At 35.0% G+C, this 6,008-nt stretch overlaps 1 protein-coding gene across 5 annotated transcripts in view; it reads left to right on the top strand.

Annotated features, from left to right (window-relative positions):
• Nucleotides 1-191: 191 nt before the first annotated feature.
• Nucleotides 192-6,008, top strand: part of LOC134228393 (glutamate [NMDA] receptor subunit 1-like) — a 59,688-nt gene continuing 53,871 nt past the window's right edge. For 4 of the 5 annotated variants that reach the window (XR_009983986.1, XR_009983985.1, XM_062710042.1 and 1 more), the window contains exon 1: nucleotides 192-284. The gene's annotated coding sequence lies outside the window, so the exon portion shown is untranslated. The other variant, XM_062710043.1, reaches the window with a different exon arrangement.

Below are 6,008 nucleotides of genomic sequence, written 5' to 3'. Positions count from 1 at the left end.
GTATATCTCTATAAAGTATACCTGTAATAGGAAGTATTGCCGCTAACCCTCCATACATTTCTAAATGTTTTGAGCCAGTATTGACACACAGTTAATATATGATACATATTCGTTTCAGCATAAGTATAAAATGAAAAGATGAATAATTCTTGGTTCTCAGTCGTTTTGTTGATTTTTAGTCCCCTATTGGTATTTTGGGTAAATCGACATACAATTCGTCATAAATGACTAGCCAATCGCATAACAGCAATGCTCCTGAGGATAAAATTGGCTTCGATGAAAATGTAGGTGAAGGATACAATTACAGATTGATTCTGTTGGTAAAACACACTCACCTTTCATGTGCATAACTGATTGTATTTGATTTGCCATTATCGGTGTTTTTGTAAGGTGCTAAAGTTGCATTTTTGATAACAATTTTTAATATGTTTTACGGTGTGACCGTTGAGGCGAGCGCAGTTGTACCATCAAAACACTTAAAAAATTGATCAGCCACTTCAAACATCAAGTCGCACGAGACATCTCATCTAGCTGTGACGTCACACGACGTCACGGAGCTCGTCGGAGCCTACGGAAACGGCCGAGCGTCTGGTTTAAACTACAGTACCTGGCCATAAGTCTGTCATAAAATGGCTGACGTAACGTAACGTGGCATAATCATGTTATTCGCTTCGCGAATGGAATAAGTTTGACGTTGTACACGTTAACGTCAAAACCTGTATGGGAATGATTTTAATCATGTTTTGGCATTCGTTAATAAAAATTATCAATGATTTAAGGAAATAAAATATATTGAGAATAAATGGAGAATTCTGTCTTGTATGATAACGGAATAGGTATAAAAAAAATGAAAGAACCGTATCGATCATACATATGTGACGAACAGGTAGCGAATCAAATGACATGAGTATATATATACTGACGAAACATTCTAAAAAGCCTCTGAAAGGGGAGATTTTCCCCGGAAAAGGGTTTCTTTGGGGGACATACAGATTAAAAATGGGGCTTGGTTTTTTGGGGGGGATCATACTTAAAATGATCATTTCTCAAATGATCAAGGCAAATTATAGGGAGCGAATCAAATAACATGAGTATATACCGACGCAAGTTCTGTTTTTCCTTGCACATGTTGCATGAGAGTCAATTAGACCGTATCGATCATATATATGTGAAGAACAGGTAGCGAATCAAATAACATGAGTATATATATACAGACGCAACATTCTAAAAGCCTCTGAAAGGGGAGATTTTCCCCGGAAAAGGGTTTCTTTGGGGGTCATTCGGATAAAAAATGGGGCTTGGTTTTTTTGGGGGGTACATTCTTAAAATGATCATTTTTCAAATGATCAAGGCAAATTATAGGGAGCGAATCAAATAACATGAGTATATACCGACGCAAGTTCTGTTTTTCCTTGCATGAGAGTCAATTAGACCGTATCGATCATATATATGTGACGAAAAGGTAGCGAATCAAATAACATGAGTATATATATACAGACGCAACATTCTAAAAGCCTCTGAAAGGAGAGATTTTCCCCGGAAAAGGGTTTCTTTGGGGGTCATTCGGATAAAAAATGGGGCTTGGTTTTTTTGGGGGGTACATTCTTAAAATGATCATTTTTCAAATGATCAAGGTAAATTATAGGGAGCGAATCAAATAACATGAGTATATACCGACGCAAGTTCTGTTTTTCCTTGCATGAGAGTCAATTAGACCGTATCGATCATATATTTGTGAAGAACAGGTAGCGAATCAAATAACATGAGTATATATATACAGACGCAACATTCTAAAAGCCTCTGAAAGGGGAGATTTTCCCCGGAAAAGGGTTTCTTTGGGGGACATACAGATAAAAAATGGGGCTTGGATTTTTTTTGGGGGGATCATACTTAAAATGATCATTTCTCAAATGATCAAGGCATATTATAGGGAGCGAATCAAATAACATGAGTATATACCGCCGCAAGTTCTGTTTTTCCTTGAACGAGAGTCAAGTAGACCGTATCGATCATATATGTGAAGAGCAGGTAGCGAATCAAATAACATGAGTATATATATACAGATGTAACATTCTTAAAAGCCTCTGAAAGGGGAAATTTTCCCCGGAAAAGGGTTTCTTTGGGGGACATACAGATAAAAAATGGGGCTTGGAATTTTTTGGGGGTTTCATTCTTAAAATGATCATTTTTCAAATGATCAAGGTAAATTATAGGGAGCGAATCAAATAACATGAGTATATACCGCCGCAAGTTCTGTTTTTCCTTGAACGAGAGTCAATTAGACCGTATCCATAAATTTCAATTAAAATTAACGGAATAAATAACAAACTTTATTCAATTATTTATTTTCTCATTAAGGCATCAATAAGCTAAATAAAAAAAAATTGTGTTTATTCCGTAAATGATATAAATTTAGATATAAAATTTTACGGAATAAATAGCAACATTTATTTTACTAGCTGCAATTAGATAATTGTCTGCCGTTCATACGGAATTAATAGCGTATCTTAAAACTAATTTCTTTATATGCATTTTCTCTTTGTGGTGTTATATACTTCAGTTTACGTGAAAAGCATTAAAAGGGGAAAATAAAATTGTGTTTATTCCGTAAATGATATAAATTTAGATATAAAATTTTACGGAATAAATAGCAACATTTATTTTACTACCTGTAATTAATTAATTGTCTGCTGTTCATACGGAATTAATAGCATATCTTAAAACTAATTTCTTTATATGTATTTCCTCTTTTTGTGGTAATATATACTTCAGTTTACGTGAAAAGCATTAAAAGGGGAAAATAAAATTGTGTTTATTCCGTATATGATATAAATTTAGATATAAAATTTTACGGAATAAATAGCAACATTTATTTTACTACCTGTAATTAATTGTCTGCTGTTCATACGGAATTAATAGCGTATCTTAAAACTTACTTAATATGTATTTTCTCTTTTTGTGGTATTATATACTTCAGTTTATGTGAAAAGTATTAAAAGGGGAAAATTGCGTCGGTATATACTCATGTTATCTGATTCGCTCCCTATAATTTACCTTGATCATTTGTAAAATGATCATTTTAAGAATGAACCCCCCAAAAGATCCGAGCCCCATTTTTTATCTGAATGACCCCCAAAGAAACCCTTTTCTGGGGAAAATCTCCCCTTTCAGAGGCTTTTAGAATGTTGCGTCTGTATATATATACTCATGTTATTTGATTCGCTACCTGTTCTTCATATATATTTAAAACGAACCCTTTTCCTTTGAAAATCTCCCCTTTTATAAAATTTTAGAATGTTGTCTCTGTATATATATATCCATGGTATTTCATTCGTCACCCATTCTTCATATATGTGAACGATTATCTAAAGAATCTAGCATTGGACCTCTCTCTCTCTCGTATTATTTTATTTCCTGCAATAGTAGTCAATACTACTAAATATTCGAAAATAATAATATAAACTGTATAACATCATTGGAATCCCTCTAATACAAGAAATGACGTTAACGTGTACAACGTCAAACTTATTCCATTCGCGAAGCGAATAACATGATTATGCCCGTAACGTGAACAACGTGAACGCAAAATTCAAAAATAAAAAAAATTCTATAAATATTAAGCACTTACCTTTTTATCTCTAGTATTTAGTTGCATGACCCTTAGATTTAATAACTTGTCGAATTCGCCTTGGAATTGAAGCATACAGACTCTGAACAGTCAGGGGCATAACTCAAACAAGTTATTTTTAAAAATAACTCAAATGAGTTATTTTACATTATTTCACACACACAATTTTTTTTTTGAAAAGTAACTTAAATAAGTTATTTTTATATCCTACTTGGACATTGATTTCTTGGAAATTTCGTGTTTCCTGCCAATTTGCATTGCATTTTGGGATTCCATTATGTAATACTAGATGGAGTTCACCGACTCCAATGGAAAATTGGTCAGGAGGTGGAGATAAACAGCATTTAACTCCTTATTTTGTGGTTTTATCCACATGGTGTATATGTCCAATTTTTATCATTAAATAAAAAAAATTCCCGACTTTTCCCAAGACTCTGAACACTTTTTCTGCATTGAGCAAGGTTTATATTTAGTCAAACATTTGTTTTTGTCTTGGTGCACGAGCAAAATCCTTTGGTGCACGGGGTGTGAAGTTAGTGAGGAATGACACAAAATAACTTAAATAAGTTATTTATTTTATGAAGCTATTTTGGAAAAATAACGTGTTTGAGTTATTAAGGTTGGGAAAAAGTAGGTCATGGCAAAGAGAAGTAACTCATTGAGATAAAGAAATAACTCATTTGAGTTATTTTTGAAAATAACTTGTTTAAGTTATGCCCCTGACTGCTGAATGTAGTGCTGAGGCAAGGACCACCATATTTCCTTTACTTTCAAGATGAGGTCTTCACGATTATGAATATTGTGTACCTGTCTCTGAAGACGTATTTTTATGGTTCTCCACACGTTTTCAATTACATTGATATCTGGAGATTGTGATGGCCAAATAAGACATTTAATATCGTTTTCAGTTTTCCATGATTTTGTTGCGTTAGAGGAGTGGACCGGTGCATTATCATCCTGAAATAAATAGTCACCATTCGGGAAATGGCGCAAAATAACTGGCCATAAATTTGTATCCAAAATGTTAATGTATTTTTGGGAATTAATATTCCCATCTACCTCTGTAAATGTTCCGATTCCTTCGTGAGTAATACACCCCCAAAACATCGCCGAGTACTTTCCGTTTCCACGTACGCCAAGACACTCTGGTCGCCATACTTCGTCGGGTCTTCTCCAGATGTAAACGCGCTTATTCTGGTCAATCACAACCTGGGTTTCGTCGCTGAAAATCACCTTTTTCCAATTATTATTCACTGTCCAATGTAATTTCCCTCGACACCAATTTACACGGCGGGTGCGGTTTACAGATCGAATTGTAAGGGTCTTCCTGGTTTTCCTTCTTGTAAAGTTTAAAAATCGCAAACGTCTTCTTACCGTCCGTGAAGAGATAGAACTTGGTAACTTCGAGTTCACTTCATCAGTTATTTCACCCAAAGTTTGCCGTCTGTTGAGTTTCACACATCGAAGTATCTTACGATCTCCTCGTACATCAGTTTTTCTTGGTCGACCGCTTCGATGCTTATTTTCGCTGGATCCGCGCGTCTTGTATCGCTTGAGAAACTTGGAAATCCCAGACTGGCTCACAGAAAGAATAGCTGCTATGTCCTGTTGGGTGTATCCACTCTCAGACATAGTTATTATCGCATTTTTCATAGGGGTAGACATTTGTTTACCTTTAGTAGCCATCTTGTCAGTTGCTAAATATTTGACAGATATTGCGTCACTTTTATAAAATGACGTCATAGAATTATTGTATACACTCTATAGAAAGGAACTATTCAACAGCAGCTTGCATAGAGCGATTTATTTACCAGCGCTAAAGAAAAAAAAATGGCTTCCTGAATTTTGATATTTCAGCAGCCATTTTTATGACAGACTTATGGCCAGGTACTGTATAGACCTAGTACAATTTTGGTCGAAAAACATTGCAGAGTTATTTTTTGTTTCTTTGAAAGATTTCTACAAACTGAAAGCTTTTTATGCTTTAAGTTATTGTTTATTTATTTATTTATTTCACGGAAGCAACCGACATGACTTAATTAGCATATCGTCAAAATTCGTAAGTTTCCGGTGACGTCATATGTATCATTTCCGAAGGGCAAGGTGAAGGCCAGTGTTGTGACATGGGGGTATTTTTTTGAATAAGGCAAGGCAAAATCATTTCGTTAAGTTCTCGGTAAGAAACAATGTTCCTTTATTTTTTTTACTATTTTTGATTTATTCGCGCAAAGGACATTGGGTAGTGCAGGAATTCTGGGAATGTTGCACAGAGAAATTTGCCTGACGTATGTACAGATTTCATTCCGAATTTCCTCTGTTCTTACACGTTAGTCTATTGAGCTCGCTTCGCGAGCGTCGCTTCGCGACGCTCGCTGCGCTC

This window comes from Saccostrea cucullata, unplaced genomic scaffold, assembly GCF_032062105.1.
Source record: "Saccostrea cucullata isolate Sc308-1 unplaced genomic scaffold, CSIRO_AGI_Scuc_v1 ctg2219, whole genome shotgun sequence".
Taxonomy (NCBI): domain Eukaryota; kingdom Metazoa; phylum Mollusca; class Bivalvia; order Ostreida; family Ostreidae; genus Saccostrea; species Saccostrea cuccullata.
The sequence above is the reverse complement of the archived record's forward strand: the minus strand, read 5'-3'. Positions and strand labels throughout refer to the sequence as shown.